At 37.9% G+C, this 22,083-nt stretch overlaps 1 protein-coding gene across 9 annotated transcripts in view; it reads right to left on the bottom strand.

The window, feature by feature from the left end:
- The window catches only part of ZNF536 (zinc finger protein 536), a 344,004-nt gene that overhangs the window by 267,934 nt on the left and 53,987 nt on the right, over positions 1-22,083 (bottom strand). For 6 of the 9 annotated variants that reach the window (XM_030955954.1, XM_030955955.1, XM_030955958.1 and 3 more), the window contains exons 2-3: positions 20,868-20,962; positions 8,445-8,511 (exon numbers count right to left, since the gene is read on the bottom strand). The gene's annotated coding sequence lies outside the window, so the exon portion shown is untranslated. Of the gene's footprint in view, positions 1-8,444; positions 8,512-10,070; positions 10,307-20,867; positions 20,963-22,083 lie in introns of those variants that run through there. The other 3 variants (XM_030955961.1, XM_030955962.1, XM_030955963.1) reach the window with 2 other exon arrangements.

The raw sequence follows: 22,083 nt of genomic DNA, 5'->3' as shown, positions 1-22,083 counted from the left end.
AGTGAGGAAGCAAGAGCACAGTCCCACTTGTCTATTTTAGACCCTCTCAGAGCACTTTTCCCACACCACTCTCACAGCCCAGAGGGCCCCACTGGAACAAAGAGGGCTTGCTGCACACTGCAGCAGCCTGACAGACTCTCTGGAGATCTGAACAGCTCAGAAAATATGTTTGAAATATTTCAATTAAGGTGATTTTGTTTCTAAGTTAAGCAGATGTCAACAATCTTTTAAAAAGAATTGTTCTCAAAAGGGAAGAAATAGAAGTGTTATTTCCAGAGAGACAGATTATACGGCATAGAGAGTTTGTACAAAAAGTTAGTCTCATATACTAACATGTATTAAAAAAAACAGACACAAACTCATTAAAAGTCAGTACTACCTTAATTAGTAAATAAATTGATATTTTTAGCATCAGTGCCAAGGTTGGAGGGTCAGTGTCTTGAAATAAAGTATTCGGGTGATCTGGGAAAATTTGCATTGACAATGCCTGTCAATAAAGAAGACCTTTGATCCATAAAGCTGAGAAATCCTGCAAGTCTTAACACATTGTATTACAATAATAAATAATATAAATTTAAATGTACACATAAACAGGAGAGTACAGAAATGTATTCAAAAAATTGCCTTCAATCTCCTTTTCTTTTACTTTTCTGACACAAGTTTTACTCAAATTCAAGCACTGCCTGCTGCTGAACTTGATGTAGTAAACAAAGCTGCAAGGTTTCACACAGTCCTGCCATGTTACTGAAAGCACAGTAGAACAGAGTTAGACAAGCACAAATCAGTGTTGCAGGGCTGTGACTCCTTCATAAACAGAAGCCAAACTGTGGCAGTTTTCAAATAAGAGAAAAGACTTGCTAAAAGCTTCAAGATGTTGAGAAGAATGTGCCCTACAATGCCAACTTACTGCAATGAACCTAGCTCAGTAACTAGACTGTGGGCTTCTTTGTGTCTCATACTCTGAATGCAGTAAAAAGACCTCTGTGCCTCCTGCCACAGGGGAGGGAGTCTGAAGAGGACTGAAAACTGACAGCTCTGAAAAATAATAAAGCAACAAGTAGAGGCAGACATGGTGATTCTCAGGAAAGACTGATATGAAAGAGCCAGAGCTGCTAAACTCATTAGCATAGGTAAATCTGTTAAAAATGAAACTTTCAGCTGACAATTTGATTTCAACCCAAAACAGGCCAAAACTGACATTGCAATGTGAAAACGTTTACCTTAGGAAAGTCAAAACACTGTTCTTAAATTCTGTCATTTATGTTTTAGTGTGCTCTATTACAATATACCCTAACCAACTGAAATCATCAGATGTAAACCAGGCATTTCAACTCGATCAAAACATTTGCATACCCACCCCTGCAAACTTCAGAAAATATATTTTATGTTGGAAACCATCTCAATCAAATTTAAAAGTTTTCAAGACAAAACATATTCTTAAGTGCTTGTTTCTGTGAGGCTGTGGGTGGTGATGTGTCCCCACAAAAGGAAAGAACGATTTTGAGGAACGAACACAAGCAGCATCAAGGGCTGGATGGTTCAGGTGGAGGGTGGGGCATGAGGAGTAGCTCTGAAGGAGCCTGGACCATCCAACACCCTGCAGCTGAGCTCCCCAAAAGAAAAGGAATCCCTCACTTGGAGTTCTTGAGGCTCTTGCTCAGCTGGGAAATCTCCTCTGACCCTTGTTGTCAGCACGAGGATCAGTGCCCATCAGTCCCTGTGGGACTCTGCTGTGGGTTCCCCTCTGCCAGCCTCATCCTCTGCAAACCACTCACCCAGAGCTGCTACTGGGACAGTTTCTGCCAATATGACCAAGATTAGAACAATTCTTCTCCTGCCTAGCTAGTGGAGAGGAGCAGGCTCCAGCTGTGAGAATTTTCAACACCTTATATTATACACCCAATGTGTAAATTGTGGCCTGCCTGGCCCACTCCCTTTCTTCTGTCTGTACCCTTCCAGAAAATTTCAGTTTTTTAATTGGAAATCAGGAAGCTGTTTTAGTTTTGTTTCTATATTCTTTAGAAATGCAAAAGCTGTCTAAAAATACTTTTAGGGTAAATTTTTTGGGGAAAATAAAAAGGAAAAGCGAGAAGACAGCTTGTGTAACAAATGCGTGTCCCATTAGCAACCAACAGCAATTTTAAAAAAATTACTAGCTCTTGCATTTTTCCATTGGTACTTTCTCTTTTCAAAATTTCTTCACTATGTACAATCAGGGGTATAAAAAAACAGACCTTGCCAACTGTTCATGAACTTATGCAAAGGATATGGGTGAAAAAAATCTATTCAGTGAAAAAATATAAATATTAGAATGTGCATTTCATATACATTTATTTCTAATGCATATTTTATTAGGATATTTCAATTATTTCTAAATACCAAACCAATTAGTCCCTACTCCAAAGAGAGACTTGATCACATTTTTTGTTTTAAAATCATATTTGAGTTCTAATATTTAAGCCAACCCAAGTCTGGAAGCAATAGAGCACTTGTGGAAAATGTGTATATATTTTCTTTAGCTAAAGTCACAGCACAGTTTTTCCTTTTTCCATCATTATTAGTATAAAAAGATTAATACAAACAAAACAAAAAAAAAAAGAAAGAAATTTCACTCCTACTTTCGTATTTCTTTAGATCTTAACCTGACATTAATGAGGAAATACACACTAGGATGATGATCACACTGTAGGATAAAATGGCTCATATACTGTGTTGATAAGTTAAGATGAAAGAAATCCAGAACAAAGACACAACAGTATTGCAGAGATATGTTTAGATTCCAAAATATTTGTATCAGTCAAAGATAGATACACCCAAGACAAAAAAAAACCCCAACTGATAAATAGAAACATCCACTTTTTCCCCACTTGACTGTATAATAAAGATCCTGTTTATTTTAAAGTGTTGCTCCATCACTTTGCCTGGCTGCCACATACAATACACAGATGCAGAATATACATATTTTCCATCTGATCTCTGATGCCTTTGCTCCCATTGAATATCAGTGCCAACCCTACACAAGCATTTGAGGGTAGGATTTACATTACAGGAGACAAAGGAGATGCTCAAATGGGAACAGTGCTGGCATTGAAATCCTGACCCTGGTGATCTAAGGCTGCAGTTAAGACCCCTATGAGTAACATCTCTGACGCAATTCTTCCCAAATCTCAGAACAAAACATTACAGTTTGCACTGGGCTGGACTATAGTAGAGAAGTTTACAGGAACCATAGCTGCAAAATCCAAAAATCCTACCTGAAAGGCACTTTACAGGATCCAAACCATCCTTACTTTAATTACTCATGTGATGGCACATTTCTTCATGTCTATTCTGCTGGGTACTACCCTCATTTCAGTAGGAGTCATACACCAACAGCATCTCCTTTTTTTTTTCTTCTTCCCAGACCAATTGGCTTATTTACCTAAGACATCATGACACTTTATTCCATCACAACATGGCACTGTTCCCCCAAAGTGGGGTCGCTCATTAGATGTATCATTCTGAAACGTGAATATTAATGCCCAGAAGAGATGAACCATAAGCATCACAGATGGACAAGGAGGGATTAGACAGAAATTGGTAACAGGATTGATAACAATTCACAAGTACATCAGGCACGATGACACATTACCTTGATCGACAGGAACTACTATTCCCAATTTGTGCTTCCACAAGCACCTGCAATTCCCTCACAGTCCAGATTCATAATAAACATTTTAAGACTGGTATTTTTGCTAATGGCATCAACCTGATGCCAAGCACAAGCCAAGAGGAAAACCACTTGCAAGGAATGGAAAAGATAAAGGAAGTGCAGAAGGCACAGTGGATGAATGCTGCAGCAGTCAACCAAGTACACTTAAGAGAAAAGAGAAGGTTGTAATCCAAAAGAGAATTTAACAACAATAAAATATGATGTGATCTATTTAAAGAATGAATGCAGAACTTCACCAAGCAGGTTATAATAAATGCTAGGTGATCAGGTATTTTATATATATATATATAATCTTGTGTTTAACAACATTTTAATTGCAGCTGCAATTGTTTAAAAGTGCTGCCCAGCAACCCCAGTAGGAGACGGGCATTGCATGTAAAGACACATTCAGGGAAAAATTAAAACACCTCACACATGGATACTTTTTGTCTCAATGAGTGGAAAAAGTCATTTACCTAGGACAGTAAATAAATGTGAAATATATCAACCCCACTGACTCTCCTTCTCTTCTCCAGTTAATCTTTTTTTTCAAAACCAACTGTCTAATGATATTATCTCATCATTTTACACCTACTTGTTTTGGTGGTGGGCAAAGGACACAAGTGGTTACTCTTCATCATTCATAAAAATTTTGATTGAGAATAATTTAAGAGTTGCCTCTTAGAGTTTCTTCTGCTAAAGATAGGTACACATGGTACTTCACTGAAATAGTCAAGCTAGATCTAAATTAGGAAAAATTAGTACAGATAGAACACAAGGTTAACACTGCTTTATTCCCTTCACTACACAATATAAACCAGGTATTTCTGCCTAATATATTCTGTGCCTGACAAACTTCTTTAAAACTGAGCTAATTTTTGCTCTTAAGGATGCAAACTGAAATTATTTTACAAAAAAAAACAGCCTAAATTCTTCCTCCTTATTGACTAATGCTAGTTTTATGAATTTACTTGTTAACACAGCACAAGAATTTACATCTTCATTCACTTAGTTTGAGTTGTTTATATGTGCTTTCAGGAGATGCACATCTCTGCCTTCCCATTCTAAAGCCAGGCCTGGCTCCAGCAGGGCAGTTGAGGCACACAGACCTAAGAACGACCTTCTGAACCAGGTTCTGAACATGCCAGCTCCTTCCTGTTAACTTGAATTCCATAAGTAATCTTAGATGGGTGAATTGTGTCATGAAAATAGGAACCTCTTCATTAGCTGTTTTTTAAAAGCAATGTAATTCTTATCCTGCCTCTAATTGCTTTATATTAAATATTCACTAGAAAAACATGGAAAATTTGCATATACTTCATAGTAACTATTCCTTTTGTTCTAAAGACAAAATTACTATTTGCTTGGCTAATTTTTTTTTTCCCAAATGAGAAATTGCAACCTGACTTGGGCACAGTGGTTACAATCCTTCTCCTAGTGAATCTCCTACTGCACAACACTTCTGACTGTGCCTCTTCCCCAACAGGACCTGACTTGGACAGTCAAGCTCTCAAGGAGAGTTTCTCTCAAGGAAAAGGGTTCAACAGAAATTTCAGCTGGAGCTACAAGAAAAGCCATCAAATGGTAAAGCAGAAGAGCCATAAATTTCATCCTGGAAGGATCTTCTCCCCCTTATCTCAATACAGACAATTTGAGAGAAAGGAAGGTAAAGAATGGAAGCTTTCAAGAACAACCCATCATCCAGGATAGATGATAAAATCTGCATGCAACCCTGAGGAAACAGGGTACAAAGTTCAGTCCTGTGTTTGTATTTCTAAAGAGCGTAAAATATCAAATATCCCTCTTGAAGAATAATTCTCCCTCTAGTCTCTTACACATTGTTGTGTAACTATACAATAAATATTATCCTGCTCACATGCTTCTGTTTACTTAGTATACATTACATTTGATGCTATCTGGCAGCATAAGTTTTAGTTCTGTCATTTTAAAATATTAATAGTTGTCAATCAAAATAGAAAGTGCATAATAAAAATGTTCTAGAAACTAATAACCCTATATTTCTACACCATCAGCTTGGAGCTAAGCATTGCTAAAAATGAGATTAATTATATGTTTGCAGAAGCCCAATACAATCAGACAGTCCTCTAAACAACATCCTCCTAGAAATGAACACAGACTAGATACATAATCGTATATATAGTGTGTATATATTAGGCAATACATGCAGCACTAAATTAATAGCATTATTTTCATTTGGCCCAGTCTTAAAAACCCTCACAATCTGCCCAGTGACAGTGTTAGGTAGAGGATGAGACAAAATGGCATGGTCAATACCAAAGTAATTTATGGAGATTTTCTGCAAATATTTGGAAGCCTGGAAGCACCAAGGAGATGCACACAGGACAGGTCCCTGAAGTTATGACCAACATATCATGGTAAACTGTTCAATTTAAGATAGAGGGTCAAAAAAATATCCTTTGAATTATGTCTGTCAAACTTTAGTGGGAACTCCACTGCTTGGGACATTTAAACCTGCTCTGGACAAAGTATCAGCAAGTACCCTGTAGGGAACAATCCTGTAATGTCAAGAAGATGGACTAGATGTACAACAGGACTTTTGCTGCTCCATTTTTTATTACTCCAATCCATCACCCTTGCTGAGGTGAAGTTTTATGCAGACCTTTAAAATTATGACCATTTGAAAATTATGTCTGTGTCTGTATAATATATACACCCATATGGATGTAAGGTCTGGCTTTTAAAAACTCCAAGTAGAAAAACATATTTTGCTCCTAATTTGCCCATTCTATAGCTGTAACTATGCAATAATCTGGCAAATACAGATAGAAATTTTCAATTATGGTCGTGGGAACACACAATTTACAGGCATGATTGTGACATGTAAATTTCCAACTTAGGCATGCAGGAATTTAAATATGTGGGCTGTGAACAAGATAGTAGTATTGGTCTGTGATATGGTTATGCCACAAAACCAGGATCAGACTCTGAGCTTTGCCCCAAAATAGAAAATCAGAAATCCTGCAAGGCAGACAAACTGATGTTGAGGCTTACAAAAGAAGCTAAGGAGAAGTCCCACAAGGAGCTCTAAACCAGATTATTTTTATCAAGGATTCTCAGGGAAAAAGTGAAATATTTTGTTTGGCTTCCTTCTGCCCAAGCCACTGTGGTCCTCCTGATACTTCTTTGCACCCCACTTTTGCAGAGAAGCTGGAACTCCCCATCACTCTTCTTAAACCCTGAAGGCCACTGAGGGGTTTGTACTGAAAAAATATTAACATTTAGGAATCTCTCCAAGCAATGGCTGCAGAAAACACCTCTGTTCCCAGGCAGAGGGTGGCAGAACCCTCTGTGGATAAGCAAGGTGTGTTGTAGGAGAGGTTAAAGGGTTCACTTTGCCCATGCACGTTCATTGTCATTTCTGTTATTCCAGAGTGGAAATCTTCTTACTGACTAAGGCAATCACCCCTGTATGAGTGCCATCTCCATACTTCAGTAGGGGAGAGAAACAGTAAAAGGATATGGAGGAGGAAAAGGCATTTTCCTTTTAATCTTTTAGACTGCAATAGCCATAATTGACTTTTCTATATAGTTGGGCTCTAGTTTGTCATACTGTTACAGTGAGAAACAGCAGCCTGCACTCATTTTTATACACAAATCTTAATGACTTCAACTGCTGCTAAGGATTCAGAATGGTGGCAGGATGTGGCCATTCACCATAAAGGCCCTAAAGCCTTCATAATTACTGAGTATACAGAATATTTATTATACAGACTGCACTAGGCCTCTTTTGTGGGCTGCCCTGGGCCTGTTCTCTGAGCCACGTCAAGCAAGAAGTTTAAATGAAACTGCTCCCAAGTTTCTGAAATGGTTTAATAAAACATATACTGACTGTAATATTCAGTTTATAGTAGAAAACTATTGCCCCTTGGTTTGAAAAATGACCTCTAGTTGGCAATTTTACTCTCAGCTTCATAGATTATAGTCCGCTGTTGGTCATTTTCTCAATCCACAGGGCAATACTTTTCCATAACAAGCTCAAACTGCAATCAGTATTTGTAGGCTGTTACACAAGTTGAGTATAATATGTCTCAACACATTCTATTATATGACTAAACAAAAGAAATAACAACCTGGTGACACAGACATATGGAGAAAAGCAGAGCTATTCTTCTAATACTGAGATAGCAGAAAAACATATTTCTTTGTATTGTGCTAATTTGTATTAAATTTCGTGTCTTCAATACACAATAATCTCTAATTTGGTTTTTTCATTAATGGTGTTTTGGTTTGTGTTGTCTTATGTCTTTTCTTATTTTAATGTAAAATGACAAATACTAAATTCTATTAGTATCAGATTTTAGAAATGACAAATAGTGACAGATAACCTAGCATTGTAAAATCACGTGAAAATGCATTCACACAGATATGTAAAAGATCATTTGCTCTTGGGCTCACAAAGCACACATTCACAATCTATGGGTTTGATACCAGGAAGTTCCAATGCAGTGCAGTAGACAGGATGCAGTTATTGTTTCAGCACCCAGCTCCAGCACTTAGATACAACTAAAATACCACATTTTGGGAAAACGGCTCCCACGTTAGATAACCAAAGAGATAAATTGCATTGAGAAGTCTCTGACCAGGAACTGAGGGAGATCTGGTGTCTGTTCCCAGACATGCCCTGGACAGCCCTGCCAGTGACTGCTGTTTAGGAAATCGCCCACCTTCCCAAAGCACAGGCGCTGGGAGCTGCAGGGCTGATGGAACTTACCTGGCTGGAGTGTGGTGAGATCTAATTCTTTAATCAATGGGTGACCAATCCTCTTGTAGACCCTTTGCTGCAAATAGAAAATATTCATCATTACAAGTCTAATATTCATTCCAATCTGTAAATAAAACTCTGTGGTTAAAATGTGATACCCACCCACAGTCAGACACAAAGGGAACAACTTCTTAAGGTGAGGCGAGAGCACTCAGACAAAGAGGACATTTTGCCACCCTTCTTCTAGAAATTATGACTTTCCTATCCATTAAAAAAATTCACCAGATTCCTGGAGATCTGTGCTGGGGCAGAAGGGAGAATCTTGGCTAGGATAAGATCCATATGACAGAAAGGTTCATTGTAGATCTCTATGGGTGGTTTCTGAATCTATAAGAATCTACATCACTGCATTTTGGGATACTAAAGGGACAGATTTTTTTTTTCTTCATTTCCCACTATGTTCCTATATTTTTGCTCAATCACAGCTTCACCAGCATTCTCTAGCTGGAATTTAAGTTGTCTGGATTCATTTAAACATATAGAAACTGCATGCAGAAGCTTTAATTTATTTGAGCTAAGAACATATTTGAACAATTACCAGAAGATGATGGCTCTTTATCTTACAAGTCTTCAAGGAATTTAGATGTTTAACTCATTAATAGTGTTTGCTGCATTAGATTTTATGTTTTTATTATTTTATAAGAAAGGTTTTCTAATACAGAGAAAAAACAGGCTTTTTTTCTTTCCCCAACATTTTTCATTTTAGGGTAATAAAAGTGACACATATGTGCCATAATGTAATGGATTAATTAAGGAATATGATGTTTATCCTAGTCCTGAGTTGTACATCTTCATAACTCACTCATAAAAATTAATGTATTATACCACGCTCCAGAATGATATATCTTTTTTTTACCATACCTGTTGAGAATAAATTGTTCTAAATTGGATTATCTTGATTTCCAGTGAAAAATGTAAAAATTACATTGTTATTTTAAGAATTTACACTGCTGTGTATAAGAAAGCATAATCTTCTCACTGTGCTTTTGAACTGTCATGTTACTTCCACTGTTACGAAATCATAATTGCTGCTGCCACACCTAAAATCAAATGCAGTGCATATTGTATTTCTTCATACACTGCGTTTCGTATCTTAATCACAAAACCATATACAGTATGGTTTTGGCCAATTCTTTCATTACTGACTGCTTCTGTATATAAGTAACACACAATTATGCATGCAAGGACTCATAAAATCCTCATTTCTAAAATCAACAGATGAAAAATCCCTAAATAATAATGTACAGATGTTTCATATTCAAATGAGCTGTTGGCATGTAATCATACCAATCATGCCAATGCATGCAATAAAATTGGTGAATTTCAAGGTACTAGGCATTTACAACATATTTTTAATTTTTTTTAATCAAAAGACCATTTTAGGAAGATGGAAATGACAACTGTTCAATAAATACATAATGATATATTTCTCTTGAAATGATGTTCTCTTGAAATTTTCATGAGTGGTCAACTACCCTGTATTTTTCCATACTAATTCCTACTCCTTTTGCCTCAAGAAAGTTGATTTTTCGGTCCTTAAACTGCACTGCCTCACTAAAAGTAAATTATCTGCACCTTATCTGCAGAGTAATCCTCTTCTTGAATACAAGACAGAACATCAGAGTTTCTAATCCTTCACAGATAGAGTAATTCACATCCACTGTACGTTTTACTGTAAAGACAGAGTAATACAATATGTTTGATAAATCATGTATGTGTCTGTGTACAAAGAAAAAGGTTTATCTCCTCTCCTACATGGTGCATCCATATTAAAGCACACACACACACACTCCCCATGCTGGCACTGCAACAATCTTTAGAAGTTCTATAATAGAGACATCTAAGTTTAAAAAATGAAGCAGCTCACAGGTCAAACAAGTTCCTAACGAGAAGTGCTTAACCAGAAGTATTATTCCACTGATTGTAAGTTTGCATCCATACATCAAACCCTAGAGTCTATTGATTAAATAAAACTGATCTTTTTTTTTATTATTTCAAAGCAAAAGCGAATTAAATCATCCCAATTGTTTTCCCTTTGTTTGGAGCTATTACAGTTTGCACACTGGCCATGAGTCCTGCTTATAATTACAGCATCCTTAAGGAGAGCTTATTCTACAATGACTGATCACAGGTTTCTTGCCTCTTGCTCTAAATCTTCTGCTCCTGGTCATAATCAATGGCACTTGATGGCCCAATATTCTGATCCAATGTGGCAAGCCATAGGATCCAAGATCTGCTTAGAATCAATAAATTCATTTGCTTCAGGAAATTTGGGATCAGGACGACTTTAAGTATATGTAAATACAAGAATTTACAGCAATTATGCTGGCACATCTTTCCTTTCTCATACCTCTTTTCCACAGCATAATTAGCTGCGTCATGCCTTAATTTTGCTTGCAATCCTACATAAAGGAAGCCAGGCCAGACAGCCTTTGCAAAGCCTTACCAAAGTCAAGGTCTGCTGGCTGAGAGAACAGAGGGTCTCTCAGCAAAATGCACCAAAGCACTCCACATCTTTGTATTGCTGAGCCTCACATGGCATTGTGTGGGCTCTGAAGATACCAACAAATGCCAACATAGCATGAACATGGAACTGACTGCTTTAAAGGGCACCAACAGGTGCATACAAAAATCTTCTTGGAGCTGAGTTTGCCTTTCTTTTTCCCCATGTGCAAAAACGTCCAAGTTTGGTCAATAGCTCCCTTGGGCTCCTGTGTCTCCAAGTCAGCCTCCAGCCTAGGCTCCAGTGTACCTGGGCAGGGCAAAGATGCTCTGACACTCAGCTCACAACTTAACACAGCCAGCAATCCCTGCCTGGAGGATGTGGTTTCCATTCTGGAAGGTGATCAGTGCTAGGCTGAAAGGGAGCATGCAAGTTCACCTCTGTGTCTCACCCCACACTCACAGATGAAAGGACACACACTAATCTCAATTCTGCTACTGTACATACACATTATTTTGTAAATTGTATAAAGTATTCTGAATATTTTTCTAAAGGCCAGGAACTCTAATGTACTTTAAATCTTCATTAAATTAGCATAGCAGACTGGGGTACACATATAACTAGCAATAAAATATTTTTTTAAAAAAATTATTCCATGTTACTTATGTCACAGCAATGGAGTTACAGAACTCCAGGATGATGGCTAAATACAGACATCTGTACTAGTTTAGAAGGCTGGAGGCTGGGCACACCTTTCAGACCCTTAGTCCTTTTCCCACTGGAATCAGTAGTTCAGCACCAGTAGAGCAGAGATGAGAACCTTGTTTCTGCTAAGCAGCACTAATTTTTGCCCATAGTGACATTCAGAGGAGGATGAATCGAGTCACAGGGGTAAGAAAACTGTTTGCTTATGATGTGGCTGTCACCAGTGCAGATGAGTTTGTAACACCCTCCGAGCATCAAAACGCCACACAAAAGATACATTAAAAAAAAATAAACCAAACACAGTCTTGCAAAATATATCAGTGCAGTTCTTCAAACTGAAAAAGCAGAAGTCAGAAGATCAAGAACTCACAGTTAGGATTTTCCTATTAGATAAAGAACATAAGGATTCTCCTGAAGTCTTTGATTGATATATGATCTTTTCTTTCTTTTCAGGCAGAACAGCTGTCCAGTGAACTAGAAGAAATAGCCCTGAAGACAGCTTTGTGTCTGATATGACTTTGAGAGGGAAAATTATTCCAATGATAAATGCTTTACATGGAACATCTAATAAAATAAAATAAAAATGTCATCCATAAAAGAATTTTTCTTTCTATTTGAGTAAGCAATCCCTATTATCATCTGTGGGGCAGGGGTGTTGCTGTGTCTGAGACCAAAGAGAAAAGGTATTTCCCTCAAAATTGAATTTGAAATGAACTTAACCAAAAAGAGCCAATAGAGAAGAGAAGGGCAACTGGAAAAATGCAGAGGGAAGATGAAAATTTCCTGAGCATTGTCAGGATGCAGTGACCTGGGATGGATTGTAACTTCCTTCATTCTTGTCAGTAAGGAAATCTTCAAGGTGAAACATGGGTGCTTTGCTGGCTGATATCTGCCACAGTGACTGCATGCAGAAGGAGCTGGACTATGCTCAAAAAATCCCAAAGCAATACCAACCAACACAAACCTCCCCAGCAGAAGAAGGTATAAATTTGTGTAAATTTATTCAACCTAATGGAATTATGGAAATTACACAAATGGAGAACTACAGCCACTGTGAGAATTGATTGAAGTTATGTCCAGATGAGAGGAGAGATGGCTTTGACTGGAGCCTTTCTGGAGCTTGCTCTAGAGCTGTGTTTTGGCACATGGTGAGATAAGAAAAGAGCCTTAGAGAATGAAGAGCCACAATGCTCAGATGAAATTTGTACATCTTTGGCATTTTCAAACACGTCTCATTGTGACACTTCAGTGGATGGATGAGCACTGATGGATGCTGTCATACACAGACAGCACAAGGAAGAGTAATCACAGCTGTATTTTCCTTGAGAAACCAAATCCAGTACACCCATGGTTCAGCCAGCTGCCCTCCAGAGCCCTGATGAGTCTGTCACATAGACTCTGTGTCCCATTAATTTGGCCAAGACTAATTAAATGCCTGTCCACATCTGCTCCAGGACAGAACAGCTCGTGGCTTAGAAACACCTCAGAGAAGAGCATGATAAACCTTCTACCCATCCTCTTTGTCTTTCAACACAATGGAGCTGCCCTCAGCAACACTTCCACTTCATTCTTCTCCAAACCAAGCCCTTCTTCCTCTTCCAAAGCCTTCCTGTGTAGGCCCCTGCAACTGTACTTTTTCCAGAGCTAATAACAATTAAATGAGTATTTTAGCACTGAGAAACCAGAGGCAGGTACATGTTCTCATGTACCTTTGCACAGCTAGAAATCATTTCTCTCCCTTCCATTGGGTACCTTGAATGCCCTTCCTCCCCTATCCCAAAGATTCTCCTTTATCCCTGTCTCTGGAGTCCTCCCTCCTGTAAGGTGTCACTGATGCTGCTCCCCTGTGTGCTCCCAGGAGCTGTTGACATCCTCCTGCTCCTCCACCACCTCACCTGCCCCCTCCCCTCCCATCTCTGAGTGCCAGCCCCTGCTCTCACGCAGATTTTAGCTCCACACTTTGCAGAAATCCTGCTCCATGGGATTCCAGCAACAGAAGAAGGGAAGATAAGAACATAAAAGCACCCTCAATGTGGTGTCCCATCAGGAAGCCAACTAAATCTGATAGACACTGTCCTCTCTGACACATGAGCGGGAAAGGGCTGAGCATTTAGACAACAGCAGTTCAGAAAACAACTCTACATGGTCTATAATCAGCCAGCACCACCTAACAAATAGCATTTGCGAAAGTCTTTACCTTTGAGGCAATCAAATACCATTTTGAAAAAATAAAATAACTTCCACACATACACATTGCATATATATTTATGTTTCCCCTCACTCTCCCTCACTTTTAGTTTGCAGTGACAATCGGCAATTATTTTACAGAGAAAGACTTTAACATGCTTATGGGATGCCTTTAGTAATAAGATAATTATTTGTAACTCTATAAGGAATTATAATTTTTAATTTAAAAAGAAATCAAATAAAAACAGCTTTCATCTTCCCTGCCATGTGAAGAAAACATTCTCTGCCTACAACTCAAATTATCATTCTCTCCTTTGTGCAAAATGAATTGACCCAGAAAACTAAAAGGGTAAGAACCCATATTTGCTGGGCTTATTCAGCAGCCAAAAGTTCATGAAAAACACTGTTGTGTATCACATAGCAACCACTTGATGCCTATTGTTAAAATACAGTAGTTATTCAAAAAGTAAAATCTTGCATTCTCAAATAAGAAGCCAGGCTGCAATGTGTGTTTACTGTTTTGGGGAAATAGTCATCTTGCCATTTTCTCTTTTTCCATAGTCTTGGCATATTTGGTCAGCTATGAAATGTGCAGCTACCCACAGGAAAGAAAAGGAACACAAGAATGTTCCTCTACTGTTGAGCTCACAGGACAATGTCCATTCAAAGTAACACTTGGGATCTCTATTAAGAGCCTTAAGATGTGCTCTATTTTTATCCAGCCACACTTGCAGTAAAAAATGTAATGTTCCAGGGAAAGGGCATGAGGGAGAAAGGGAGAGAAGCTTCTGCTTTAGACTGTTAGAGCTGCACACTTTCACCTGCTCTTACGACAAGCTGCTCCTGGCAAGTCCTGTACATGTGCACAGGTGCCCACACTGCTACTGCACACTTGCACCTCCTCCCAGCACTACAGCTGGGCAGAGGCATAAACTCCACAGGCATCTCCCTCTACCTTTTCTCCTGTTCTTTTGTGGTAGAACATGCTTTAAAAAGTGAAATAAATGTAAAATTTATACAGAAGGAAACTCAGATCTAGAGTCAGAAAAAAAGATTAACAGTTTCTGATAAATGGAGCTTGTATCACTCTGAAATATTTGAAAAGCAGTGGCAGATCACTTGAGCTACTCTGACTTTGCCAGATTTCCACGAGAGCTGAGAGTCAGCCCTGTTTGTCACAACTGCATCAGACTGTCTATTTAAATCATCAAAGCTAAAGCAGAAGGGTTCTGCTGAAACAACTGCTGGAGAAGATGAAGGAAAGAATAAGAAAGATATAAACTTCCTTCTAGGTTTTATTATGTGCTGTTACACAAAGAGTGTGTCTTAGAACTTCAAGATAATGACACTTTTAATACCAGAAGGGAATGGCTGACTTGCTTAGCATAACTTTGAGATATTTCATCAGGCCTGTGTGCAAACAGGTGTGCCACATTTTTGCTAGTGCTAAGATGCTTGTTGAGATTATCTCCTTATCTAGGAGCATGTTTAAACTCCTTTTGAGCAGTTAAAATAAGACAGTGGCAGAAAGTAGATTAAAAGGGAGAAAATGTATGAACATAGACTTTTTGCAAGAACCTCACTTTGAGCCCAGCTGTATCCAGGTATGTGTGTGCTGTTTCCACAGTCTCTGAAAAGACAAGTGAGGGGTAGGCAGCAAAACCCACATGAATGCATGAAAAAGTGTGAGAATGAATTAGGTACCCAGGGGCAATGAGATGGTCTTTAGAATTTGAGAGAATCTGGCTGTTACCAACACAAGATGAAAACATGGATGGATGAAGCTGCAGCTCACCTACTGCAAGTGTTTCTGCTTGCTGAAAAATAAAATTCTTTACTGGAGGTTAGCAAAAATCATCTTAAGATCTCAGCGGGCTTACAAAGCAGAAGTATCTATACAATTATTTCAATCAAAGGCAGATCAGGGTGTACTTCCAGGCAATGACTACATAAGGAATGGTTTGGTCACTGGTCAGTGATGTGGCCAGGACAGGATGTGGTAATGAAACAGGGCTGTGGAAGAGCTGTAGTTACAATACTTCTCTCTCAGTAACATATAGCATAACTTCATGAAACAAAAACCAAGCCATTACATCCAGTGCACAACCAAAAATTAAGAAATCTTTCCCCCAAAACAATGAAAGGTATGTACTGAAGAATAATGAAGAGCTTGTCTAGCACAACTCAAACTCTCCTCTGAAAATGTATGCTTCTCTCAGAAGCAGATTCCCAGCACAGGGACTGGTAATTTATGATCCACCAAAATACTCTGTTGAACAAAAAAGTAATACCTACACCGTGCCTATGCAAATCACTAAGAATAAGTGACTCCAAGGACCAGTAAGAACAAAGCCCAAAACTCCTATCAAACATTATCTGAGGTTTGAAAAAGTCAAGACAAAGTGTAATTTTTTTTAAACGGGGATAAATTGGGATTTCTGTAACAATTGACTCATTTTGCCTCCTTTTATCTAAGGAGCTCAAAGAGCACTCCAAGTGTTAATTAAATTACAAAGCATTTTTGAGACAGGTAAATGGTATTATGTCCACTGGGGAACAGAGAGAACATTTATGTTTCATTACTAAAGTCACAGTAATCCAGTGGCAAGTAATATAACCCAAGAACTTCCAGTTGCCACTTCTACTCATTGACTTGATGGCCTCACAAGAGATAAAATTAGCCTTAAAAGCCAAAAATACTTTTCCTCTTGTGCTTTTCTATCTTTCAAGACTAGGCCAAGATTCTTGAATTTCATTTTATTCTTCTTCCTCTGCTTACTGGGAGGCCTTTCTTTCAGAGGCACACAAAAGAAGCCACTTCCTAACCTACCCAAGTGTGTTAAGGATCACAGTACAGCAACACGGGCAGGAGCTCAAACAAGGGCAGTGAAGTGTAATGGGGCTCTTTAACAGCTTGTGCAGCTGCATCAGGGTCCTCTTCTCCCTCCTCCAACCAGTCCTTCTCCAGAGATGGCACACCAGGGCCTCTGTCCCATCGGAGTAAAGACGGGCAGAGATGCAGATGAAATAATCCTTGGCTGGCTGATTCATTGACTTTACCAATGAAAGAGACATAAAAAAACCCTGAGGAACCTGGTGCCCCCAGCACTTGGTACAAGAATCTCTCACTGAACAGAACGATATCAAAAAACAATGAACCAGACCCTGAAAATGCTTTAGACCATGGAGAAGTCTATTCTGCAGTCTACTTACTACATCTATTTTGAGTTGCATGTGGAAAAATGAGGGAGAAACCTTTCACTGACCATTCTATTCTTAGCCCAAAAAAGAAAGCCACCATTTTCCATTTCAGCTTGGCCCTGACTGGTAAAAATGCAGGATGCAGGAGCAATAAAGCAGTAAGGTACAATGCCATCTGCACAATACACAGGCAAACCTAAGGCATCTCTAATTCAAGACTAGTACAGCTCAGTTAGAGCTTTAAATAATTATATCTCCATTAGTAAACTAATTTTGGAGAGTAAGAGGCTTTTCTATTTTGTACATAACTATTTATTACTAAAAACAGGGAAGCATCTTTTGGAACTTTCTTTAAGCCTTTTGAATACAATGCTAAACCAAGATTTCAGGCTTTATTTTCCCCTTCATTTCTTGTTATGTCATGAAGAATCAGCTACGTGGAAGAGATGAGAATGTCTTTGATTTAAATGACCAAGACTTAAGATTGTCTTTACCGTGGCAGAAAATAAAGCTGCTGCATATATTTCCAGTGGCTGTATTATTGTTACATGGTATGACAATCATAATCTTTCTCTTTTTTCCTAAAAATATGTCCAAAAAACCACACAGTTTATATACTGCATTCAAAATATTTTTCTTCGTTTACATTGATTGCATATTTCAAACCATGTTACAGCTGTATCGCTTAGCTTAAATCAAATAAGGAATCCACATAAATGCATACACACACTTTGCTTGTTTTTAGACATTCCCAGTATTGACAAGATTAAAATATTTTTCTCATTCATTATTTATTGTGATATGATGAAACAGTAAGAGTATGTATTTAACAAACATCACAAAGTGGAGTTAAAATGTGGACACGCTGTTTCATTTCGATTTTGCTGCGACAGTGTTAAGTATGTGACTCCCTGACTGCAATAATGACATCTTGGGGTGATGAAGATTTAAGATGCTTTGCAAGGATGCAGTGTGATCCCAACTCTTCAGCCATGCTGACTAGGAGCATTATTAAACAGATGAACCCAAGAGTGGAAAGTCCTGCTGCAGAGGGCTGCGGGGATCAGTGCTCGATGCAAGAGCAGCACCAAACCCCTCCATGCACCCCTAGTGCCTAACTGGACTGACTGAGGGCAGTCACACACACTGCTCCAACACTTCCACAAGCACCAACGTTTTTTATTACCAAAAAATGTGTTCTCTGGACCATTTCTCTGCCTCTTGGGTGAATTGGCAGTACCTGACAGCTGGAGCTTGGGCTCAAGCAATGCCATATCTGGATGAAACTCAGGTATGGGGCAGATCCGTGTGGCTTTGGCTGTCTGGTGTTTTTACCTTGGGTTGAAAACCACAGGCATGATCCCAGTTTCTAGCTCACAGTTGGGCAGCATTCTGCACATTTCTACTGGCAAAAAAAAGGGCAAGGAAGTGCCAAAGAGCAAGCACCACAGCAAAGGAACCATGACCAAAACTGGTTCTGCTGGGCAGAGGAGCAGAGAGCTTGCCTTCTACAGAATGTGGCAGTATCTGGGTTAGAATATAGAAAAAGACACATTTTAGCCCAAATACTTGTTCTTGCATACTGCAGTCTAAATATACCCTCTATGATAAATACAGCAGAATAATCAGAAGATACAGAGTGCTTAAAATGCACCCTTAACAAAGCAAAACAATGTAATGCATATCTTTCTTTACGTGTCAAACAATTTGCCTAACAAATCATAATAATGCAGAATGATATAAAATTCACCCATCAAGCCCAAATGCATGCATGAAGATTACCATGGCAAAGAATTGTGAATTTCATTAAATATGTTAAAGGCAAAAAAAAAAAAATTCCTCTTTGAAAAATAGTAATCCTGTCTTTCAACAAAAATATTATAGGAAGCTATGAATTTGGTAGATCTGAATAGGATGTTGGTACATGTTTTACTAAGGTAATATAATGGCACACTATTATTAGATCACATTAATCATTACTGTGCCAAAGGCACTGACAGCACCACTGAAAAGGATTGAAAGGGCTGGTAATGGATATAAATTACCCATTGTGTGATAAAAGGATTTTTACTAAGAAGGTAAGAATAAAACAGCAAATTTCTAATATAACTGTTGTGTAAAAACCAAAATAAAAGTAATCCAGTCAGTAATATCCACAAAATCAGAAAGTAAGCACTTTTGAAACAAGATAAAGTCACAATAAAAACTGTATACAATGTAAAATTAATTTTGTGCTGCATAATATTACTATCAATTTAAATAGTTTACATGATGACCTCTATGGTCAAGAGAAAGGTAAGCTTTGTTAATTAGAATTGAGTAGGAGCTTCTGCAGGCGTATTTTAAGTTTGTGGGCTTGGAATTTTTTTTCTTTTTTCCTTTTTAACATATAATCCCTTCCTAACACCCCCCTGAAATTCAAGACATGCTGAGAGTTTTCTGTTTTGTGCATTAACATCACAACAAACAGCACATCCCTCAGATGGTTTTATTTGGATTCCAAATGCTATTACAAAACGAACCACGTCTTTGCTGAGCTATTTAACCATTTGATTGAAACCATTTGTATCACTAATTGTCCAGTCCTGTGCTTCTCTTTACTCTGGCAAGTATTTCCTGATATTAGTGGGGATCAGTGGAGTGAATTGGTCAAACTACATCCTTATTTACAGCATTAAAAAATCCACATATCTTCTCTGAAGCTGATGGAATTATTCTAGAATCAAGTCACTGTAATTCTTTTCAAGTCAATTGTCTAGAATAAAATCCAGTAGCTCACATTCAATTAGTAAGTTTTAAAAATTGTGAGCCATACCCTTAAATGATATAAATTCATAAGTACAGACATCAATCCTGAAAACACTTACGTCTCTACTTAACTTTACTCACGTGAGTAATTCCATTAGCATCAGTAATTCAATACCTGCTTATGCATTTGCAGTACTGAAGCTTTAATATGCCTGGATATCCTCTCACATCAGCTATAAATCAGCACAATTCCTCTGAATCACAGAGTTTCTACTAATTCACAGGATATAAAAAGGAATGGACAACGCAGTATAACAATTAAAATAAAGAAATAACATAAGAATTTGATTTGGGAGCAGAAGCTATCAGAAATTTTGATTTAAGGATCAATTAATGCATGTGGAATGTGGAATTAATTATTGGTTATTTCCTAGGAAGCTAGACTTTTATTTCAAACTGAGGGCCAAATAACCCAATTTTGATTTCACACCTATTTCCACACCAAGCTGATTTCTCAGACTTTACAGGAGCTTTTCGTCTGCTGCACTGGAATAGCTCAGAGGAAAATCACATATACAATGTAGTACACCCCTCCACCCACTGATTTTCATGGGTGTTCTTCTCATGCTAATACACAACAGAATATGGTTCTTAATAATATGCATGAGATGTTCTATTGAACTTACAGGAGGGAAAAAAAACCAAAAAATGATAAAATTAATTTAATCAGGAGTGTCATGGGTTTTTTTAAATCAGCAGTCTGATGATAAAGTAATAAATGATGATTCATCCCCAACACAATTATTACATATCAACTGCATAAAGATGAATGCTCATGATTTTACCAAGCAGAATATTTTCTTGAAAAAAAAAATTTATTTGTAGATCACTACAACCTGAAAGAACTACAATAAAAAGTTTTGCAAGACATAAACATAATATTTTTGAAGACATAAAAAACAAGCAAGAACAGATTTAAAAAACTAATTTAGGTACTTAATTTTACTTTTTTTTAATTGGAAAAACAAAGCTAGACTGAGATCCATAAGCAGAAGAAAATGTTATGAGAACAATATAAGTATTCTTACCAGTTATTCTTAAGCCAATGAATCTGTTCCCTGGATGAGGAAATTCTTAAAAGACACAGGACAGGTACTGAAGGTCACAACTGGAAAAATAAAACCTGTGAGAAATTGAATATGTCAAAACTCAGTGTTTGAATCAGACATTTACATTAAAATATTACAATGCCACCTCAAGCAGGCAACCTACAGGACAGCAGAGAGCATTAAGAATTACAGTATTAATGGGATTAACACATTTTATTTTTTAGTTTTCATAATCTACATGTTTGGTGGTCATTTCATATTTGGAAATTAAAACTTCTTTCAGTTCTGGATTGTTTTGAGAGGGAAAACCTCTTCTCAAGATAATGATAAGGAACAGAATGAAATTCTTCTGATCCTTTCCCCTAGACAGTACAGCAAAAGAGGACAAAACAGGATAAAACAAAAGTTGCATAGCATACTCCAGAAACCCAGTTATTCTCTTTGACATTGATATTCTAATCTTTCAAACTGAGTAAAAAGAGAACAGCTACTAATTGTATTTTTACTTTTTTTTAATTCCATTTTATAACAGAAATAAGTCCTTTGTAGATGATCTCATCTAATAAACCCTACTTAAAACAGATAAGAGCCAGCAGTAAAAGCCAAGCAGAATACTTCCAAGATATTTGTCAGTAGTGAATTTAGGGCCATTACATTAGTAAGCAAAATAGAGACAAAAACAAAGGGCGTTCTTAGAGCAAAATAAAGTTCACTGGACTGAAGCTATAATCTGAAGAATTTATGACTGAGAATTCTAACTATGTTTATTCCTATGAATGTCTAACAAATAAAATTAAAGGTCACTTCCAAATAATACACTTTGTACATCTACATCAACCCAACTCTTTCATACAGAAGGCTCTGAAACCACAGTTCCAGCACCACAGCCTCAGGGCTTCACCTTGGCAGCCCTGATTGCCCAGGGAAGCACTGACTGCTCTGAGGGCTGCTGTGGTGGTCAACGTGGAAAAAATTCCAGCCTTCATTTCTGGGGGAAATCATCAGGGGCTTGGCCATTGGACTGCATTGGAATAAAATCAGTCAGTGCCAACAGCATCACACTGCTGCTCAACTCTGTCTGTTGGCTTGAAGGGCAAACAACAATTTTGAGGGCTCCTCTTGATGATGAAAACAGCATGAAATAATTCTGAAAACAGAAGTTCACTACCAAGCAGCACAGCCCTCCCTTAGTGCA

Source organism: Camarhynchus parvulus, chromosome 11 (assembly GCF_901933205.1).
Source record: "Camarhynchus parvulus chromosome 11, STF_HiC, whole genome shotgun sequence".
NCBI classification, from domain to species: domain Eukaryota; kingdom Metazoa; phylum Chordata; class Aves; order Passeriformes; family Thraupidae; genus Camarhynchus; species Camarhynchus parvulus.
This window is presented reverse-complemented; position numbering and strand designations above follow the sequence as displayed.